Raw genomic sequence first — 24238 nt, 5'->3', positions numbered from 1 at the left:
ATTTATAATTCAACCTCCCTTCATGCCTCTGCCTCATGTGATGGTCCCAGGAGAGTGATGTGTAGAGATCACTCTTCATAAATGCTCTCTTATTTCCCCAAAGGAGCTCTGAGTCTGGATCAGAAAACACGTATTTGCTGAATAGAGAGCGAGAGAAAAGAGAGAGAGAGAAGAGAGAGAGAGAAAAGAGAGAGAGAAGAGAGAGAGAGAGAAGAGAGCGAGAGAAAAGAGAGAGAGAGAGAGAAAAGAGAGAGAGAAGAGAGAGAGAGAGAAGAGAGCGAGAGAGAAGAGAGAGAGAGAGAGAAAAGAGAGAGAGAAGAGAGAGAGAGAGAAAAGAGAGAGAGAGAAGAGAGAGAGAGAAAAGAGAGAGAGAAGAGAGAGAGAGAGAAGAGAGCGAGAGAAAAGAGAGAAAGAGAGAGAAAAGAGAGAGAGAAGAGAGAGAGAGAGAAGAGAGCGAGAGAGAAGAGAGCGAGAGAAAAGAGAGATAGAAGAGAGAGAGAGAGAAGAGAGCGAGAGAAAAGAGAGAGAGAGAAGAGAGCGAGAGAAAAGAGAGAGAGAGAAGAGAGAGAGAGAGAAAAGAGAGAGAGAGAAGAGAGAGAGAGAAAAGAGAGAGAGAGAAGAGAGCGAGAGAAAAGAGAGAGAGAGAAGAGAGAGAGAGAGAAAAGAGAGAGAGAGAAGAGAGAGAGAGAAAAGAGAGAGAGAAGAGAGAGAGAGAGAAAAGAGAGAGAGAGAAGAGAGAGAGAGAAAAGAGAGAGAGAGAAGAGAGAGAGAGAGAAAAGAGAGAGAGAGAAGAGAGAGAGAGAAAAGAGAGAGAGAAGAGAGAGAGAGAGAAAAGAGAGAGAGAGAAGAGAGAGAGAGAAAAGAGAGAGAGAAGAGAGAGAGAGAGAAGAGAGCGAGAGAAAAGAGAGAGAGAGAAGAGAGCGAGAGAAAAGAGAGAGAGAGAGAAGAGAGAGAGAGAAGAGAGAGAGAGAGAATACAGAGACAGTCTATTTGCACATCGTTACAACACTGTATATAGACATAATATGACATTTGAAATGTTTTTATTATTTTGTTACTTCTGTGAGTGTAATGTTTACTGTTCATTTTTATTGTTTATTTCACATTTGTTTATTATCTACCTCACTTGCTTTGGAAATGTTAACATATGTTTCCCATGCCAATAAAGCCCCTTGAATTTAAATTGAATAGAATTTAAATGAATTGAGAGAGAGCGAGACAGAGAGAGAGAGAGAGAGAGAGACAGAGAGACAGAGAGAGAGAGAGGCAGAGAGGAGAGGGAGAGAGAAATAGAGAGAGAGAGAGAGAGACAGAGAGAGAGAGAGAGAGAGACAGAGAGAGACAGAGAGACAGAGAGAGACAAATGGTTTGATGAAGAATGCAAAAATCTAAGAAAGAAATTGAGAAACCTGTCCAACCAAAAACATAGAAACCCGGAAAACTTGAGTCTACGCCTTCACTATGGTGAATCACTAAAACAATACAGAAATACACTACGAAAAAAGAGGGAACAGCATGTCAGAAATCAGCTCAATGCAATTGAAGAATCCATAGACTCTAACCACTTCTGGGAAAATTGGAAAACACTAAACAAACAACAACACGAATAATTATCTATCCAAAATGGAGATGTATGGGTAAACCACTTCTCCAATCTTTTTGGCTCTATAACAAAGAATAAAGAGCAAAAACATATACATGATCAAATACAGATCTTAGAATCAACTATTAAAGACTACCAGAACCCACTGGATTCTCCAATTACATTGAATGAGTTACAGGACAAAATAAAAACCCTCCAACCAAAAAATGCCTGTGGTGTTGATGGTATCCTCAATGAAATGATCAAATATACAGACAACAAATTCCAATTGGCTATACTAAAACTCTTTAACATCATCCTTAGCTCTGGCATCTTCCCCAATATTTGGAACGAAGGACTGATCATCCCAATCCACAAAAGTGGAGACAAATTTGACCCCAATAACTACCGTGGAATATGTGTCAACAGTAACCTTGGGAAAATCCTCTGCATTATCATTAACAGCAGACTCGTACATTTCCTCAATGAAAACAATGTACTGAGCAAATGTCAAATTGGCTTTTTACCAAATTACCGTACAACAGACCATGTATTCACCCTGCACACCCTAATTGACAACCAAACAAACCAAAACAAAGGCAAAGTCTTCTCATGCTTTGTTGATTTCAAAAAAGCCTTCGACTCAATTTGGCATGAGGGTCTGCTATACAAACTGATGGAAAGTGGTGTTGGGGGTAAAACATACGACATTATAAAATCCATGTACACAAACAACAAGTGTGCAGTTAAAATTGGCAAAAAACACACACATTTCTTCACACAGGGTCGTGGGGTTAGACAGGGATGCAGCTTAAGCCCCACCCTCTTCAACATATATATCAACGAATTGGCGCAGGCACTAGAAAGGTCTGCAGCACCCGGCCTCCCCCTACTAGAATCCGAAGTCAAATGTCTGCTTTTGCTGATGATCTGGTGCTTCTGTGCCCAACCAAGAAGGGCCTACAGCAGCACCTAGATCTTATGCACAGATTCTGTCAGACCTGGGCCCTGACAGTAAATCTCAGTTAGACCAAAATAATGGTGTTCCAAAAAAGGTCCAGTCACCAGGACCACAAATACAAATTCCATCTAGACACTGTTGCCCTAGAGCACACAAAAAAACTATACATACCTTGGCCTAAACATCAGCGCCACAGGTAACTTCCACAAAGCTGTGAACGATCTGAGAGACAAGGCAAGAAGGGCATTCTATGCCATCAAAAGGAACATAAATTTCAACATACCAATTAGGATCTGGCTAAAAATACTTGAATCAGTCATAGAGCCCATTGTCCTTTATGGTTGTCTGGGGTCTGGGGTCCGCTCACCAACCAAGACTTCACAAAATGGGACAAACACCAAATTGAGACTCTGCACGCAGAATTCTGCAAAAATATCCTCCGTGTACAACGTAGAACACCAAATAATGCAGAGCAGAATTAGGTCGATACCCACTAATGATCATCATCCAGAAAAGAGCCGGAAGGACGGTTTGGGAAACGATTCCCAAACCTTCCATAACAAAGCCATCACCTACAGAGAGATGAACCTGGAGAAGAGTCCCCTAAGCAAGCTGGTCCTGGGGCTCTGTTCACAAACACAAACACACCCTACAGAGCCCCAGGACAACAGCACAATTAGACCCAACCAAATCATGAGAAAACAAAAAGATAATTACTTGACACATTGGAAAGAATTAACCAAAAAAACAGAGCAAACTAGAATGCTATTTGGCCCTACACAGAGAGTACACAGCGGTGGAATACCTGACCACTGTGACTGACCCAAAATGAAGGAAAGCTTTGACTATGTACAGACTCAGTGAGCATAGCCTTGCTATTGAGAAAGGCCGCCGTAGGCAGACATGGCTCTCAAGAGAAGACAGGCTATGTGCTCACTGCCCACAAAATGAGGTGGAAACTGAAACCTCCTGCCCAATGTATGACCATATAAGAGAGACATATTTCCCTCAGATTACACAGACACACAAAGAATTCGAAAACAAATCCAATTTTGAAAAACTCCCATATCTACTGGGTGAAATTCCACAGTGTGCCATCACAGCAGCAAGATTTGTGACCTGTTGCCACGAGAAAAGGGCAACCAGTGAAGAACAAACACCATTGTAAATACAACCCATATTTATGCTTATTTATTTTATCTTGTGTCCTTTAACCATTTGTACATTGTTAAAACACTGTATATATATATAATATGACATTTGTCATAGAGAGAGAGAGAGAGAGAGACGAGAGAGAGAGACAGAGAGACAGAGAGACAGAGAGAGAGAGAGACAGAGGGACAGAGAGAGAGAGAGACAGAGAGAGAAGAGAGAGAGAGAGAGAGAGAGGGAGAGAGGCAGAGAGGAGAGAGAGAGAGAGAGAGAGAGAGAGAGAGAGAGAGAGAGAGAGAGAGAGAGAGAGAGAGAGAGAGAGAGAGAGAGAGAGAGAGAGAGAGAGAGAGAGAGAGATGGAAAAAAGGAGATCGTTCATTCTAAGGCTGCCAGTCAGGTGGCACACATTGGCAGGCTGTGCAGCATATACAGTACTCTATATACCACCCTACCATTGTGCAACTAGTGGACAGTATTGAAGACATCTACCTACTAGTGGACAGTATTGAAGACATCTACCTACTAGTGGACAGTATTGAAGACATCTACCTACTAGTGGACAGTATTGAAGACATCTCCCTACTAGTGGACAGTATTGAAGACATCTCCCTACTAGTGGACAGTATTGAAGACATCTACCTACTAGTGGACAGTATTGAAGACATCTCCCTACTAGTGGACAGTATTGAAGACATCTCCCTACTAGTGGACAGTATTGAAGACATCTACCTACTAGTGGACAGTATTGAAGACATCTACCTACTAGTGGACAGTATTGAAGACATCTACCTACTAGTGGACAGTATTGAAGACATCTCCCTACTAATGGACAGTATTGAAGACATCTACCTACTAGTGGACAGTATTGAAGACATCTACCTACTAGTGGACAGTATTGAAGACATCTACCTACTAGTGGACAGTATTGAAGACATCTACCTACTAGTGGACAGTATTGAAGACATCTCCCTACTAGTGGACAGTATTGAAGACATCTCCCTACTAGTGGACAGAATTGAAGACATCTCCCTACTAGTGGACAGAATTGAAGACATCTCCCTTCTCAATGGTAATAGGTGTTCACGTTGTCCCTAGTGGACAGTATTGAAGACATCTCCCTACTAAATCAAATCAAATTGTATTTGTCACATACACATGGTTAGCAGATGTTAATGCGAGTGTAGCGAAATGCTTGTGCTTCTAGTTCCGACAATGCAGTAATAACCAACAAGTAATCTAACTAACAATTCCAAAACTACTGTCTTATACACAGTGTAAGGGGATAAATAATATGTACATAAGGATATATGAATGAGTGATGGTACAGAGCAGCATAGGCAAGATACAGTAGATGGTATCGAGTACAGTATATACATATGAGATGAGTATGTAAACAAAGTGGCATAGTTAAAGTGGCTAGTGATACATGTATTACATAAGGATACAGTCGATGATATAGAGTACAGTATATACGTATGCATATGAGATTAATAATGAAGGGTAAGTAACATTATATAAGGTAGCATTGTTTAAAGTGGCTAGTGATATATTTACATCATTTCCCATTATTAAAGTGGCTGGAGTTGAGTCAGTGTCAGTGTGTTGGCGACAGCCACTCAATGTTAGTGGTGGCTGTTTAACAGTCTGATGGCCTTGAGATAGAAGCTGTTTTTCAGTCTCTCGGTCCCAACTTTGATGCACCTGTACTGACCTCGCCTTCTGGATGATAGCGGGGTGAACAGGCAGTGGCTCGGGTGGTTGATGTCCTTGATGATCTTTATGGCCTTCCTGTGACATCGGGTGGTGTAGGTGTCCTGGAGGGCAGGTAGTTTGCCCCCGGTGATGCGTTGTGCAGACCTCACTACCCTCTGGAGAGCCTTACGGTTGAGGGCGGAGCAGTTGCCGTACCAGGCGGTGATACAGCCCGCCAGGATGCTCTCGATTGTGCATCTGTAGAAGTTTGTGAGTGCTTTTGGTGACAAGCCACATTTCTTCAGCCTCCTGAGGTTGAAGAGGCGCTGCTGCGCCTTCTTCACAATGCTGTCTGTGTGAGTGGACCAATTCAGTTTGTCTGTGATGTGTATGCCGAGGAACTTAAAACTTGCTACCCTCTCCACTACTGTTCCATCGATGTGGATAGGGGGGTGTTCCCTCTGCTGTTTCCTGAAGTCCACAATCATCTCCTTAGTTTTGTTGACGTTGAGTGTGAGGTTATTTTCCTGACACCACACTTCGAGGGCCCTCACCTCCTCCCTGTAGGCCGTCTCGTCGTTGTTGGTAATCAAGCCTACCACTGTTGTGTCGTCCGCAAACTTGATGATTGAGTTGGAGGCGTGCGTGGCCACGCAGTCGTGGGTGAACAGGGAGTACAGGAGAGGGCTCAGAACGCACCCTTGTGGGGCCCCAGTGTTGAGGATCAGCGGGGAGGAGATGTTGTTGCCTACCCTCACCACCTGGGGGCGGCCCGTCAGGAAGTCCAGTACCCAGTTGCACAGGGCGGGGTCGAGACCCAGGGTCTCGAGCTTGATGACGAGCTTGGAGGGTACTATGGTGTTGAATGCCGAGCTTTAGTCAATGAACAGCATTCTCACATAGGTATTCCTCTTGTCCAGATGGGTTAGGGCAGTGTGCAGTGTGGTTGAGATTGCATCGTCTGTGGACCTATTTGGGCGGTAAGCAAATTGGAGTGGGTCTAGGGTGTCAGGTAGGGTGGAGGTGATATGGTCCTTGACTAGTCTCTCAAAGCACTTCATGATGACGGAAGTGAGTGCTACGGGGCGGTAGTCGTTTAGCTCAGTTACCTTAGCTTTCTTGGGAACAGGAACAATGGTGGCCCTCTTGAAGCATGTGGGAACAGCAGACTGGTATAGGGATTGATTGAATATGTCCGTAAACACACTGGCCAGCTGGTCTGCGTATGCTCTGAGGGCGCGGCTGGGGATGCCGTCTGGGCCTGCAGCCTTGCGAGGGTTAACACGTTTAAATGTCTTACTCACCTCGGCTGCAGTGAAGGAGAGACCGCATGTTTTCGTTGCAGGCCGTGTCAGTGGCACTGTATTGTCCTCAAAGCGGGCAAAAAAGTTATTTAGTCTGCCTGGGAGCAGGACATCCTGGTCCATGACTGGGCTGGATTTCTTCCTGTAGTCCGTGATTGACTGTAGACCCTGCCACATGCCTCTTGTGTCTGAGCCGTTGAATTGAGATTCTACTTTGTCTCTGTACTGACGCTTAGCTTGTTTGATAGCCTTGCGGAGGGAATAGCTGCACTGTTTGTATTCGGTCATGTTACCAGACACCTTGCCCTGATTAAAAGCAGTGGTTCGCGCTTTCAGTTTCACGCGAATGCTGCCATCAATCCACGGTTTCTGGTTAGGGAATGTTTTAATCGTTGCTATGGGAACGACATCTTCAACGCACGTTCTAATGAACTCGCACACCGAATCAGCGTATTCGTCAATGTTGTTTTCTGACGCAATACGAAACATGTCCCAGTCCACGTGATGGAAGCAGTCTTGGAGTGTGGAGTCAGCTTGGTCGGACCAGCGTTGGACAGACCTCAGCGTGGGAGCCTCTTGTTTTAGTTTCTGTCTGTAGGCAGGGATCAACAAAATGGAGTCGTGGTCAGCTTTTCCGAAAGGGGGGCGGGGCAGGGCCTTATATGCGTCGCGGAAGTTAGAGTAACAATGATCCAAGGTCTTTCCACCCCTGGTTGCGCAATCGATATGCTGATAAAATTTAGGGAGTCTTGTTTTCAGATTAGCCTTGTTAAAATCCCCAGCTACAATGAATGCAGCCTCCGGATAAATGGTTTCCAGTTTGCAAAGAGTCAAATAAAGTTCATTCAGAGCCAACGATGTGTCTGCTTGGGGGGGGGGATATATACGGCTGTGATTATAATCGAAGAGAATTCTCTTGGTAGATAATGCGGTCTACATTTGATTGTGAGGAATTCTAAATCAGGTGAACAGAAGGATTTGAGTTCCTGTACGTTTCTTTCATCACACCATGTCACGTTAGTCATAAGGCATACGCCCCCGCCCCTCTTCTTACCAGAAAGATGTTTGTTTCTGTCTGCGCGATGCGTGGAGAAACCTGTTGGCTGCACCGCCTCGGATAGCGTCTCTCCAGTAAGCCACGTTTCCGTGAAGCAAAGAACGTTACAGTCTCTGATGTCCCTCTGGAATGCCTCCCTTGCTCGGATTTCATCAACCTTGTTGTCAAGAGACTGGACATTGGCAAGAAGAATGCTAGGGAATGGTGCACGGTGTGCCCGTCTCCGGAGTCTGACCAGAAGACCGCCTCGTTTCCCTCTCTTTCGGAGTCGTTTTTTTGGGTCGCTGCATAGGATCCACTCCGTTGTCCTGTTTGTAAGGCAGAACACAGGATCCGCGTCGCGAAAAACATATTCTTGGTCGTACTGATGGTGAGTTGACGCTGCTCTTATATTCAGTAGTTCTTCTCGACTGTATGTAATGAATGTTTCCTAGGAACGCGAAGCGAGGCGGCCATCTCTGTCAGCGCCGGAAGTCCACCATACTAGATGGTAATAGGTGCTCACGTTGTCCCTAGTGGACAGTATTGAAGGCATATCCCTACTAGTGGACAGTATTGAAGGCATATCCCTACTAGTGGACAGTATTGAAGGCATATCCCTACTAGTGGACAGTATTGAAGGCATATCCCTACTAGTAGACAGTACTGAAGGCATATCCCTACTAGTGGACAGTACTGAAGGCATATCCCTACTAGTGGACAGTACTGAAGGCATATCCCTACTAGTGGACAGTATTGAAGACATCTCCCTACTAGTGGACAGTATTGAAGGCATATCCCTACTAGTGGACAGTATTGAAGACATCTCCTGACGTCCTGGGGACTTGGACAAATCGTTGAATATTGAAGTCTATCTGGTGTGATCTCGCTGGTTGAGTTGTGTATCTGTAAAACAGTGTGACTCCTTGCTGCCGTGTCCCTGGAGAACCAGAGAGAGAGAGAGTGTGTCACATTCAACTCCTGTGCAGTCAGCGTGTCCCTGAGAGATCAATAGGCCAGGGTAATTAAAGAGCTGGGTACAGAGAGAGAGAGAGAGAGAGAGGGGGGGGGGGGGGGTGGAGAGAGGGAGGGAGGGAGAGAGGAGGGGGGTGTACTTTGCCGGTAAATCTATTGCAGCGACCGGGATTCCTGCAGCCAGAGAGACGACATCACTGACACTGAAAGGAAGTAGACTGACCACACACACACACACACACACACACACCCACACACCCACACACCCACACAGTCTTGTAATCACTTGGTTTGTGTATAATTTCTAAGCTCCTACATTGTAACGTAGCATGATGATGTTGATCATTTCTAAGCTCTACAGTGTAACGTAGCATGATGATGTTGATCATTTCTAAGCTCCTACAGTGTAACGTAGCATGATGATGTTGATCATTTCTAAGCTCCTACAGTGTAACGTAGCATGATGATGTTGATCATTTCTAAGCTCCTACAGTGTAACGTAGCATGATGATGTTGATCATTTCTAAGCTCCTACAGTGTAACGTAGCATGATGATGTTGATCATTTCTAAGCTCCTACAGTGTAACGTAGCATGATGATGTGTATAATTTCTAAGCTCCTACAGTGTAACGTAGCATGATGATGATAATTTCTAAGCTCCTACAGTGTAACGTAGCATGATGATGTTGATAACTGTGATCAACAGTTATTTTGTGCTTCATCACAGTGTGTCGGGGACAGGGGGAGGACAGCCCAGATCAAAACCAGTCATACAGTCAGTCTCCTCTCAGGGGGAGGACAGCCCAGATCAAAACCAGTCATACAGTCTCCTCTCAGGGGAGGACAGCTCATCATAATGGCCGTAACGGAGCAAACGGAACGGCACACAGACATTAAACCAGACTACACACAGACATTAAACCAGGCTACACACAGACATTAAACCAGGCTACACACAGACATTAAACCAGCCTACACACAGACATTAAACCAGGCTACACACAGACATTAAACCAGGCTACACACAGACATTAAACCAGGCTACACACAGACATTAAACCAGCCTACACACAGACATTAAACCAGGCTACACACAGACATTAAACCAGGCTACACACAGACATTAAACCAGGCTACACACAGACATTAAACCAGGCTACACACAGACATTAAACCAGGCTACACACAGACATTAAACCAGGCTACACACATACATTAAACCAGGCTACACACAGACATTAAACCAGGCTACACACAGACATTAAACTAGGCTACACACAGACGTTAAACCAGGCTACACACAGACATTAAACAAGCTACACACAGACATTAAACCAGGCTACACACAGACATTAAACTAGGCTACACACAGACGTTAAACCAGGCTACACACAGACATTAAACCAGGCTACACACAGACATTAAACCAGGCTACACACAGACATTAAACCAGGCTACACACAGACATTAAACTAGGCTACACACAGACGTTAAACTAGGCTACACACAGACATTAAACTAGGCTACACACAGACATTAAACCAGGCTACACACAGACATTAAACCAGACTACACACAGACATTAAACCAGGCTACACACAGACATTAAACCAGACTACACACAGACATTAAACCAGACTACACACAGACATTAAACCAGACTACACACAGACATTAAACCAGGCTACACACAGACATTAAACCAGGCTACACACAGACATTAAACTAGGCTACACACAGACATTAAACCAGGCTACACACAGACATTAAACCAGGCTACACACAGACATTAAACCAGACTACACACAGACATTAAACCAGCCTACACACAGACATTAAACCAGCCTACACACAGACATTAAACCAGGCTACACACAGACATTAAACCAGGCTACACACACACATTAAACCAGGCTACACACATACATTAAACCAGGCTACACACAGACATTAAACCAGGCTACACAGACATTAAACCAGGCTACACACAGACATTAAACTAGGCTACACACAGACATTAAACCAGGCTACACACAGACATTAAACCAGACTACACACAGACATTAAACCAGCCTACACACAGACATTAAACCAGGCTACACAGACATTAAACCAGGCTACACACAGACATTAAACCAGACTACACACAGACATTAAACCAGGCTACACACAGACATTAAACCAGACTACACACCGACATTAAACCAGGCTACACACAGACATCAAACCAGACAACACACAGACATTAAACCAGGCTACACACATACATTAAACCAGACTAGACTACACACAGACATTAAACTAGGCTACACAGACATTAAACCAGACTACACACAGACATTAAACCAGACTACACACAGCCATTACACCAGACTAAACACAGACATTAAACCAGGCTACACACAGACATTAAACCAGACTACACACAGACATTAAACTAGACTACACACAGACATTAAACTAGACTACACACAGACATTAAACCAGGCTACACAGACATTAAACCAGGCTACACACAGACATTACACCAGACTAAACACAGACATTAAACCAGGCTACACACAGACATTAAACCAGACTACACACAGACATTAAACTAGACTACACACAGACATTAAACTAGACTACACACAGACATTAAACCAGGCTACACAGACATTAAACCAGGCTACACACAGACATTAAACCAGACTACACACAGACATTAAACCAGGCTACACAGACATTAAACCAGGCTACACACAGACATTAAACCAGACTACACACAGACATTAAACTAGACTACACACAGACATTAAACTAGACTACACACAGACATTAAACCAGGCTACACAGACATTAAACCAGGCTACACACAGACATTACACCAGACTAAACACAGACATTAAACCAGGCTACACACAGACATTAAACCAGACTACACACAGACATTAAACTAGACTACACACAGACATTAAACTAGACTACACACAGACATTAAACCAGGCTACACAGACATTAAACCAGGCTACACACAGACATTAAACCAGACTACACACAGACATTAAACCAGGCTACACACAGACATTAAACCAGACTACACACAGACATTAAACCAGCCTACACACAGACTACACACAGACATTAAATTAGACTACACACAACCACTCGCTCATGCTTTGCCCAATTCATATACATTTTGTCAATTCAGATCTTTTGCCCATAATAAGGCTACCTGTGCAAACGCAGAGTCTCTCTCCTCTGTCTTTGAGGCTGACAGATCAAAACCAGTCCTACAGTCTCCTCTGTCTTTGAGGCTGACAGATCAAAACCAGTCCTACAGTCTCCTCTGTCTTTGAGGCTGACAGATCAAAACCAGTCCTACAGTCTCCTCTGTCTTTGAGGCTGACAGATCAAAACCGGTCCTACAGTCTCCTCTGTTTTTGAGGCTGACAGATCAAAACCGGTCCTACAGTCTCCTCTGTCTTTGAGGCTGACAGATCAAAACCGGTCCTACAGTCTCCTCTGTCTTTGAGGCTGACAGATCAAAACCGGTCCTACAGTCTCCTCTGTCTTTGAGGCTGACAGATCAAAACCGGTCCTACAGTCTCCTCTGTCTTTGAGGCTGACAGATCAAAACCAGTCCTACAGTCTCCTCTGTCTTTGAGGCTGACAGATCAAAACCGGTCCTACAGTCTCCTCTGTCTTTGAGGCTGACAGATCAAAACCGGTCCTACAGTCTCCTCTGTCTTTGAGGCTGACAGATCAAAACCGGTCCTACAGTCTCCTCTGTCTTTGAGGCTGACAGATCAAAACCGGTCCTACAGTCTCCTCTGTCTTTGAGGCTGACAGATCAAAACCGGTCCTACAGTCTCCTCTGTCTTTGAGGCTGACAGATCAAAACCGGTCCTACAGTCTCCTCTGTCTTTGAGGCTGACAGATCAAAACTGGTCCTACAGTCTCCTCTGTCTTTGAGGCTGACAGATCAAAACCGGTCCTACAGTCTCCTCTGTCTTTGAGGATGACAGATCAAAACCGGTCCTACAGTCTCCTCTGTCTTTGAGGCTGACAGATCAAAACCGGTCCTACAGTCTCCTCTGTCTTTGAGGCTGACAGATCAAAACCTGTCCTACAGTCTCCTCTGTCTTTGAGGCTGACAGATCAAAACCGGTCCTACAGTCTCCTCTGTCTTTGAGGCTGACAGATTAAAACCGGTCCTACAGTCTCCTCTGTCTTTGAGGCTGACAGATCAAAACCAGTCCTACAGTCTCCTCTGTCTTTGAGGCTGACAGATCAAAACCGGTCCTACAGTCTCCTCTGTCTTTGAGGCTGACAGATCAAAACCGGTCCTACAGTCTCCTCTGTCTTTGAGGCTGACAGATCAAAACCGGTCCTACAGTCTCCTCTGTCTTTGAGGATGACAGATCAAAACCGGTACTACAGTCTCCTCTGTCTTTGAGGCTGACAGATCAAACCAGTCCTACAGTCTCCCCTGTCTTTGAGGCTGACAGATCAAAACCAGTCCTACAGTCTCCTCTGTCTTTGAGGCTGACAGATCAAAACCGGTCCTACAGTCTCCTCTGTCTTTGAGGCTGACAGATCAAAACCGGTCCTACAGTCTCCTCTGTCTTTGCGGCTGACAGATCAAAACCGGTCCTACAGTCTCCTCTGTCTTTGAGGCTGACAGATCAAAACCAGTCCTACAGTCTCCCCTGTCTTTGAGGCTGACAGATCAAAACCGGTCCTACAGTCTCCTCTGTCTTTGAGGCTGACAGATCAAAACCGGTCCTACAGTCTCCTCTGTCTTTGAGGCTGACAGATCAAAACCAATCCTACAGTCTCCTCTGTCTTTGAGGCTGACAGATCAAAACCGGTCCTACAGTCTCCTCTGTCTTTGAGGCTGACAGATCAAACCGGTCCTACAGTCTCCTCTGTCTATGAGGCTGACAGATCAAAACCGGTCCAACAGTCTCCTCTGTCTTTGAGGCTGACAGATCAAAACCAGTCCTACAGTCTCCTCTGTCTATGAGGCTGACAGATCAAACCGGTCCTACAGTCTCCTCTGTCTTTGAGGCTGACAGATCAAAACCAGTCCTACAGTCTCCTCTGTCTTTGAGGCTGACAGATCAAAACCAGTCCTACAGTCTCCTCTGTCTTTGAGGCTGACAGATCAAAACCGGTCCTACAGTCTCCTCTGTCTTTGAGGCTGACAGATCAAAACCGGCCCTACAGTCTCCTCTGTCTTTGAGGCTGACAGATCAAAACCAGTCCTACAGTCTCCTCTGTCTTTGAGGCTGACAGATCAAAACCAGTCCTACAGTCTCCTCTGTCTTTGAGGCTGACAGATCAAAACCGGTCCTACAGTCTCCTCTGTCTTTGAGGCTGACAGATCAAAACCGGTCCTACAGTCTCCTCTGTCTTTGAGGCTGACAGATCAAAACCAGTCCTACAGTCTCCTCTGTCTTTGAGGCTGACAGATCAAAACCAGTCCTACAGTCTCCTCTGTCTTTGAGGCTGACAGATCAAAACCGGTCCTACAGGGAAATGCTTACAAGCCCTTATCCAAAAATGCAGTTCAAGAAATGAAGTAAAAAATAAAATCAAAAGTAACTTAATAAAATAACAATAACAACGCTATATACAGGGTATTGTGGTACTGAGTCAATGTGGAGACTATATACAGGGTATTGTGGTACTGAGTCAATGTGGAGACTATATACAGGGTATTGTGGTACTGAGTCAATGTGGAGACTATATACAGGGTATTGTGGTACTGAGTCAATGTGGAGGCTATATACAGGGTATTGTGGTACTGAGTCAATGTGGAGACTATATACAGGGTATTGTGGTACTGAGTCAATGTGGAGACTATATACAGGGTATTGTGGTACTGAGTCAATGTGGAGACTATATACAGGGTATTGTGGTACTGAGTCAATGTGGAGACTATATACAGGGTATTGTGGTACTGAGTCAATGTGGAGGCTATATACAGGGTATTGTGGTACTGAGTCAATGTGGAGACTATATACAGGGTATTGTGGTACTGAGTCAATGTGGAGACTATATACAGGGTATTGTGGTACTGAGTCAATGTGGAGACTATATACAGGGTATTGTGGTACTGAGTCAATGTGGAGACTATATACAGGGTATTGTGGTACTGAGTCAATGTGGAGGCTATATACAGGGTATTGTGGTACTGAGTCAATGTGGAGACTATATACAGGGTATTGTGGTACTGAGTCAATGTGGAGACTATATACAGGGTATTGTGGTACTGAGTCAATGTGGAGGCTATATACAGGGTGTTACGGTACAGAGTCAATGTGGAGACTATATACAGGGTATTGTGGTACTGAGTCAATGTGGAGACTATATACAGGGTATTGTGGTACTGAGTCAATGTGGAGGCTATATACAGGGTGTTACGGTACAGAGTCAATGTGGAGACTATATACAGGGTATTGTGGTACTGAGTCAATGTGGAGACTATATACAGGGTATTGTGGTACTGAGTCAATGTGGAGACTATATACAGGGTATTGTGGTACTGAGTCAATGTGGAGGCTATATACAGGGTATTGTGGTACTGAGTCAATGTGGAGACTATATACAGGGTATTGCGGTACTGAGTCAATGTGGAGACTATATACAGGGTATTGTGGTACTGAGTCAATGTGGAGACTATATACAGGGTATTGTGGTACTGAGTCAATGTGGAGAAGATATACAGGGTATTACGGTCCAGAGTCAATGTGGAGGCTATATACAGGGGGTACCGGTACAGAGTCAATGTGGAGACTATATACAGGGGGTACCGGTACAGAGTCAATGTGGAGGCTATATACAGGGGGTACCGGTACAGAGTCAATGTGGAGGCTATATACAGGGTATTACGGTACAGAGTCAATGTGGAGGATATATACAGGGGGTACCGGTACAGAGTCAATGTGGTGGCTATATACAGGGGGTACAGTACAGAGTCAATGTGGAGGCTATATACTGGGGGTACCGGTACAGAGTCAATGTGGAGGCTATACACAGGGTATTACGGTACAGAGTCAATGTGGAGGATATATACAGGGGGTACCGGTACAGAGTCAATGTGGAGGCTATATACAGGGGGTACCAGTACAGAGTCAATGTGGAGGCTATATACAGGGGGTACCGGTACAGAGTCAATGTGGAGGCTATATACAGGGTGTGACGGTACAGAGTCAATGTGGAGGCTATATACAGGGAGGTACCGGTACCGAGTCAATGTGGAGGCTATATACAGGGAGGTACCGGTACAGAGTCAATGTGGAGGCTATATACAGGGGGTACCAGTACAGAGTCAATGTGGAGGCTATATACAGGGGGTACCGGTACAGAGTCAATGTGGAGGCTATATACAGGGAGGTACCGGTACAGAGTCAATGTGGAGGCTATATACAGGGGGTACCGGTACAGAGTCAATGTGGAGGCTATATACAGGGAGGTACCGGTACAGAGTCAATGTGGAGGCTATATACAGGGGGTACCGGTACAGAGTCAATGTGGAGGCTATATACAGGGAGGTACCGGTACAGAGTCAATGTGGAGGCTATATACAGGGGGTACCAGTACAGAGTCAATGTGGAGGCTATATACAGGGAGGTACCGGTACAGAGTCAATGTGGAGGCTATATACAGGGGGTACCGGTACAGAGTCAATGTGGAGGCTATATACAGGGGGTACCGGTACAGAGTCAATGTGGAGGCTATATACAGGGAGGTACCGGTACAGAGTCAATGTGGAGGCTATATACAGGGTGTGACGGTACAGAGTCAATGTGGAGGCTATATACAGGGAGGTACCGGTACAGAGTCAATGTGGAGGCTATATACAGGCACCGAGTCAGTGTTCATGGTACAGGTAAATTGAGGTAATTTGTACAGTGAATGCATAGATAATAAACAGTGATTAGCAGCAGTGTACAAAACAAATGGGGGAGGTTCAATGTAATTAGTCTGGTGGCCATTTGATTAATTATTCAGCAGTCTTATGTCTTGGGGGTAGAAGTTATTAAGGAGGCTTCTGGTTCTAGACTTGGTGCTCCCGAGTTTCAGGAGCGTGGTAGCAGACACATTACAGTCATTTACCTGCAACATCACAGTGTGTCTGCTACCACAGTCATTTACCTGCAACCAGTGTCTGCTACCACAGTCATTTACCTGCAACATTACAGTGTGTCTGCTACCACAGTCATTTACCTGCAACCAGTGTCTGCTACCACAGTCATTCATTTACCTGCAACATCACAGTGTGTCTGCTACCACAGTCATTTACCTGCAACATCACAGTGTCTGCTACCACAGTCATTTACCTGCAACATTACAGTGTGTCTGTTACCACAGTCATTTACCTGCAACATTACAGTGTGTCTGTTACCACAGTCATTTACCTGCAACATTACAGTGTGTCTGCTACCACAGTCATTTACCTGCAACATCACAGTGTGTCTGTTACCACAGTCATTTACCTGCAACATCACAGTGTGTCTGTTACCACAGTCATTTACCTGCAACAGTGTCTGCTACCACAGTCATTTACCTGCAACATTACAGTGTGTCTGCTTCCACAGTCATTTAACGGGATCGGTGTTTCCCTGCGGGACGGTCGAGCTAACGTAGGCTAACGTAGGCTAATGTGATTAGAATGAGGTTGTAATGAACAAAAAACAAAAAAATCCCAGGACATAGACATACCTGATATACTGTCAGTTAAACGGCTGTGATATCAGACACATTATAATGTTTTAGTTAAATGACTGTGGTAGCAAGGCTCTGGGTCTCTACAGTCCCAGTTCCCTAATCTCAGGGTGTTCCTAATGTTAATAAGTTGTTGCTGTTGTTTGTTGCTTGCCAAACGGAAAGGGTGCATACTGCCTCCAGGAGGGTGTTGTTTGTAGTTTACCAAACAGAAAGGGTGCATACTGCCTCCAGGAGGGTGTTGTTTGTTGCTTACCAAACAGAAAGGATGCATACTGCCTCCAGGAGGGTGTTGTTTGTAGTTTACCAAACAGAAAGGGTGCATACTGCCTCCAGGAGGGTGTTGTTTGTAGTTTACCAAACAGAAAGGGTGCATACTGCCTCCAGGAGGGTGTTGTTTGTTGCTTACCAAACAGAAAGGATGCATACTGCCCCTAGGAGGGTGTTGTTTGTTGCTTACCAAACAGAAAGGGTGCATACTGCCTCTAGGAGGGTGTTGTTTGAACAGGAATGAAAGCCAATATTGTTGATTTACTGCCACCTGCAATTACGGAATGTTTGCTCATGAGTTCATTGGCTGATCCATCCTGATGACCTGGATGGAATTATGTGAGACTTCCTTAAACCCATAAGAAGTCCAACCCAGTTTACTACTTCAAAATGGTGGAAGTAGGGTTGGCAGCGTAGCCTAGTGGTTAGAGCGTTGAACTAGTAACGTGTAAGGTTGCAAGATCGAATCCCTGAGCTGACTAGGTAAAAAAATCTGTCGTTCTGCCCCATAACAAGGCAGTTAACCCACTGTTCCTAGGCCGTCATTGAAAATAAGAATTTGTTCTTAACTGACTTGCCGAGTTAAATAAAGGTAAAATGAAAAAAATAAAAAGAATGTCTTTGCTGAAACAGTTTTTTTTCTCTCTGTACAGTTTGTACATTAACATATAACAACTAAGCAGACACATTGAGGTTTCATGTAATGTAGTATCAGACAGAAAGGGAGTATACTGCCACCTAGAGGGTATTGTTTGAACAGGTATAAAGACAACGTAGAAACTCAATTTAATCAGTTCTCTGAATCCATCAATTCTCTCTCCCGTCTTTCCAGTCCTTACCCACAATTTGACCTGGAATTTGGCAACATGAGATTAGGTGCAGCAGAATTAAAGAAGGTAAATATTTTAACTATGCAATTAGGGTCTCTACAGTCCCAGTAAGCTAGTCTCAGGGTCTCTGCAGTCCCAGTAAGCTAGTCTCAGGGTCTCTGCAGTCCCAGTAAGCTAGTCTCAGGGTCTCTGCAGTCCCAGTAAGCTAGTCTCATGGTCTCTACAGTCCTAGTAAGCTAGTCTCAGGGTCTCTGCAGTCCCAGTAAGCTAGTCTCAGGGTCTCTACAGTCCCAGTAACCTAGTCTCATGGTCTCTACAGTCCCAGTAAGCTAGTCTCAGGGTCTCTACAGTCCCAGTAACCTAGTCTCATGGTCTCTACAGTCCCAGTAAAGTAGTTATTTGGAATTCAGTAGTGAGTGTTGCAACAGAGGACAGATGATTTTAACACGTTGCAGGTGTGAGTAATGAGGGTTGCCAGGTGTGCGTAATGAGGGTTTCCAGGTGTGAGTAATGAGGGTTGGCAGGTGTGAGTAATGAGGGTTGCCAGGTGTGAGTAATGAGGGTTGCCAGGTGTGAGTAATGAGGGTTGCCAGGTGTGAGTAATGACGGTTGGCAGGTGTGAGTAATGAGGGTTGCCAGGTGTGAGTAATGAGGGTTGGCAGGTGTGAGTAATGAGGGTTGCCAGGTGTGAGTAATGAGGGTTGCCAGGTGTGAGTAATGAGGGTTGCCAGGTGTGAGTAATGAGGGATGGCAGGTGTGAGTAATGAGGGTTGCCAGGTGTGAGTAATGAGGGTTACCAGTTTTGAGTAATGAGGGTTGCCAGGTGTGAGTAATGAGGGTTGCCAGGTTTACTTAAAGATGGGTTGCCAGGACCGGTGGTTAGTAGACCGGCGGCGTGGAGCGCCGGAGGGGAGGAGTGGGAGAAGACAGTTGCCCCTTTTCCAACAAGTTAGTTCATCAATTTTCTGCACTGCTAGATCTGCCCCGGTCAACTGTAAGTGGTGTTATTGTGAAGTGGAAATGTTTAGGAGCAACAACGGTTCAGACGCGAAGTGGTAGGCCACACAAGCTCACAGAATGAGGGCTGAAGCGTGTAAAAATCATATGTCCTCTGTTGTAACACTCACTGCTGAATTCCAAACTGCCTCTGGAAGCAACGTCAGTACAAGAACTGTTCATCGGGAGCTTCATGAAATGGGTTTCCATGGCCGAGCAGCCGCACACAAGCCTAAGATCACCATGTGCAATGCCAAGCATCAGCTGGAGTTGTGGAAAGATTGCTGCCATTGGACTCTGGAGCAGCGGAAACACGTTCTCTTGAGTGATGAATCACGCTTCACCATCTGGTAGTCCGACTTACGAATCTGGGTGTGGCGGAAGCTAGGAGAACGCTACCTGCCCGAATGCATAGTGGCAACTGTAAAGTTTGGTGGAGGAGGAATAATGGTCTGGAGCTGTTTTTCATGGTTCAGGCTAGTCCCCCTAGTCCCCCTAGTCCCCTTAGTCCCTTAGTTCCCCTTAGTTTTTAACGCTACAGCACACAATGACATTCTAGATGATTATGTGCTTCCCAAAGGCAGCAGCAACTCATCAGGGAGGCCAGCAACGTTAACCAGCAACAGTTACTTTACATTCGTAACAGTTTTCACAACACATTAAGGGTGTGCCCTCAGGCCACTACTCTACTACCACATATCTACAACACAATATCCATGTGTACGTGTGTGTAGAGTGTGTGTTTTATCATGTGTGTTTGCGTCTGTGTGTGTCTGTGTGTATCTGTTCCTGTGTGTGTGTGTCTGTGTGTTGTTTCACAGTCCCAGCTGTTCCATAAATCCCAGCTGTTCCATTTAAATCTGATCCTACATAAGGTGTATTTTAATCTGGTTTTAATATCTGATTATATTGCTGCATCAGTTACCTGATGTGGAATAGAGTTCCATGTAGTCACGGCTCTATGTAGTACTGTGGAATAGAGTTCCATGTAGTCATGGCTCTATGTAGTACTGTGGAATAGAGTTCCATGTAGTCATGGCTCTATGTAGTACTGTGGAATAGAGTTCCATGTAGTCACGGCTCTATGTAGTACTGTGGAATAGAGTTCCATGTAGTCATGGCTCTATGTAGTACTGTGGAATAGAGTTCCATGTAGTCATGGCTCTATGTAGTACTGTGGAATAGAGTTCCATGTAGTCATGGCTCTATGTAGTACTGTGGAATAGAGTTCCATGTAGTCATGGTTCTATGTAGTACTGTGGAATAGAGTTCCATGTAGTCATGGCTCTATGTAGTACTGTGGAATAGAGTTCCGTGTAGTCATGGCTCTATGTAGTACTGTGTCTTGTAGGGTATGGATGGGTGTCTGCGGTGTGTGTTAGTAGTTTAAATATACCTCTTGTGGCGTGTCTTGTAGGGTATGGATGGGTGTCTGAGCTGTGTGATAGTAGATTAAAAAGACAGCAAGGTGCATTCAGCTTGTCAACTCTTCTTATAAATACAAGTAGTGTTGAAGTCAATCTCTACTCCACTTTGAGCCGTGAGAGATTTACATACATATTATTAATATTAGCTCTCTGTGTACATCCAAGGGCCAGCGGGTGGGGTGAGAGGGAGGGAGAGCGAGAGAGAGGGGGAGAGAAGAATGGCGATATCAGATCAATTTCAGATCAATTTCTCCTGCAGCATCTTCTCTCTGTCAATAAAAGAGGCAGAGAAAGTGTTTACCTCTGCGTACACACACACACACACACACACACACACACACACACACACACACACACACACACACACACACACACACACACACACACACACACACACACACACACACACACACACACACACACACACACACAATGTTCCCAGAGTAACAATAGGATATATGTATTACAGTTTTCAATTGCTAACAAGCATCGGTCAATACTGAAGCCACTTTTTCAAAGTTCTTCACACAGTCTGCATTACCCAACATGACCAACATGCATGAACAGGACCATGACCAGGACCATGACCAGGACCAGGACCAGGACCGTGACCGTGACCAGGACCAGGACCAGGACCCTGACCATGACCAGGACCGTGACCAGGACCAGGACCAGGACCAGGACCGTGACCAGGACCAGGACCAGGACCCTGACCATGACCAGGACCAGGACCAGGACCATGAACAGGACCATGACCAGGACCATGACCAGGACCAGTACCAGGACCATGACCTTGAACAGGACCATGACCAGGACCAGGACCAGGACCAGGACCATGACCTTGAACAGGACCATGACCAGGACCAGGACCAGGACCGTGACCAGGACCCTGACCATGACCAGGACCAGGACCATGACCAGGACCAGGACCAGGACCCTGACCATGACCATGACCAGGACCAGGACCAGGACCATGAACAGGATTGTGACCGTGACCAGGACCAGGACCAGGTCCAGGTCCATGACCATGACCAGGACTGTGACTGTGACCATGACCATGACCATGAACAGGATTGTGACCGTGACCAGGACCAGGACCAGGTCCAGGTCCATGACCATGAACAGGATTGTGACCGTGACCAGGACCAGGACCAGGTCCATGACCAGGACCAGGACCAGGACCATGAACAGGACTGTGACTGTGACCAGGACCAGGACCAGGACCAGGTTCATGACCAAACTCACCTCCAAAACCACCAGAACACAAGCTGGTTCAAAATCAGCTGGTTGGACCATAACACTGGCAAAGATTCTCACTCAGAAAGCATACATTGTCACTCATAACACTTGAAGTGTCTCCACACCCTGGCAGTCTTCAGGAGAAGTGTCTCCCTGGCAGTCTTCAGGAGAAGTGTCTCCACACCCTGGCAGTCTTCAGGAGAAGTGTCTCCCTGGCAGTCTTCAGGAGAAGTGTCTCCACACCCTGGCAGTCTTCAGGAGAAGAGTCTCCACACCCTACCAGTCTTCAGGAGAAGTGTCTCCCTGGCAGTCTTCAGGAGAAGTGTCTCCACACCCTGGCAGTCTTCAGGAGAAGTGTCTCCACACCCTGGCAGTCTTCAGGAGAAGTGTCTCCACACCCTGCCAGTCTTCAGGAGAAGTGTCTCCACACCCTGGCAGTCTTCAGGAGAAGTGTCTCCACACCCTGCCAGTCTTCAGGAGAAGTGTCTCCACACCCTGGCAGTCTTCAGGAGAAGTGTCTCTACACCCTGCATTCATGGTATCCAGTAAGGACATCTGGTCATGTGGATGGTGGTCATAAACCTTCCACCTCCATGCAGAGAAAAACTCCTCTATGGGGTTTAGGAAGGGGGAGTATGGAGGCAGGAATAGTACTGACATCCTGGGATGTGCAGTAAACCAGTCTGTGACTGCAGCAGAGTGGTGGAATGCCACATTATCCCACACAACAACGTAAGTAGTGCAGCAGAGTGGTGGAATGCCACATTATCCCACACAACAACGAAGGTAGTGCAGCAGAGTGGTGGAATGCCACATTATCTCACACAACAACGAAGGTAGGGGTGTGTCATGCCCCTCTCTCCTCCGCTGGCACAAGCTGATTATGCAGATTCATCCAGGAAATAAATGAGCCTCTCTGTATTGTAGGGGCCAATGAGTGGTTTGTGTAACAGCATTGCTGCACACATTGTGATGTTAGCCCTTCTCTGGACAGCCAAGGTTGCTCTCTATCCAGTCACATTTCTTCCCCTGCAGCGTTTTTGACAGAATCCAGTTTCATCCACGAAGATTAATGTATGGGCAGTTTGCCTGGCTTCCATCTCCACTACTCACTCAAATATAATAAATCCACAGTTTTACAGTCAATTTACATTATGCATAGCTGTGTATGTAAACCCTGTTTGGTTATTGAACAGACATCTTACCTGGACATATTGATACCGGAGTTCTTTCAAACGTTCATCTTCTATCTTGTTTTATGTTTCGCTAGGCAATTGTCATTGTGCTGACCGTATTCACATTCCCAAAAGGGATAGTCTGCCAGCATTCTGTCCCGGATTTCCTACAGTTTTATTGCATTGTTGCCAATTACCATGGCAATTTCCTGCGCATCTGATAATGTTCTGCCTCTCCCTCCTGTGGGAGACAACCTTTGTATCCTACTGAAAAACACAAAACAATCAATATATTTCCAAATGTCAGTACATGTAAAAAAAAAATACTGTATTGTAATGTAATATGTAGTTCAATTATCATTGAAGGAAGCACATCTCACCTGTTGTTTTGGCCGGAAAATTTGTACTATTGATGCAACTGTTGAACGCTGGTCGGTTGCAGCCTTAAACCGGCCTCTCTCTCCGAGAGACCATGGTTTACAACATGGTCAATAATTGTGGCCCTCATCTCATCAGAGACCACTTCTCTTGGTCTTCCTCTCCTTTGTCCTCCACGCATTCTGCCTCTCCCTGCCACTCTTCTTTCCCCACCAACCTGTCTTCCTTGGTCCATGTTTCCAAACTAAATCATTCCAGAAGCCGTCATTTTTTGTCTGTTTGGTAAGAAGACTAAAAACAGGACACTTGGGTAGGCTTCAGCTGAAATTGCAATCAGCTTTGTTTGGAATGATTACAATTTTTTACAATTGCTAACATGCACTTACCTATATTTATGATACTTTTACTAAACTCTTAACTCAGCAACACACAATTAACCAAATAGTTAATTTTCTGCTCAAAACCACATATTGTTCATTAATAAATACCAACTATACATTTCAAAA

This window comes from Oncorhynchus mykiss, chromosome 20 (assembly GCF_013265735.2).
Source record: "Oncorhynchus mykiss isolate Arlee chromosome 20, USDA_OmykA_1.1, whole genome shotgun sequence".
In the NCBI taxonomy this organism is placed as follows: Eukaryota; Metazoa; Chordata; class Actinopteri; order Salmoniformes; family Salmonidae; genus Oncorhynchus; species Oncorhynchus mykiss.
This window is presented reverse-complemented; position numbering follows the sequence as displayed.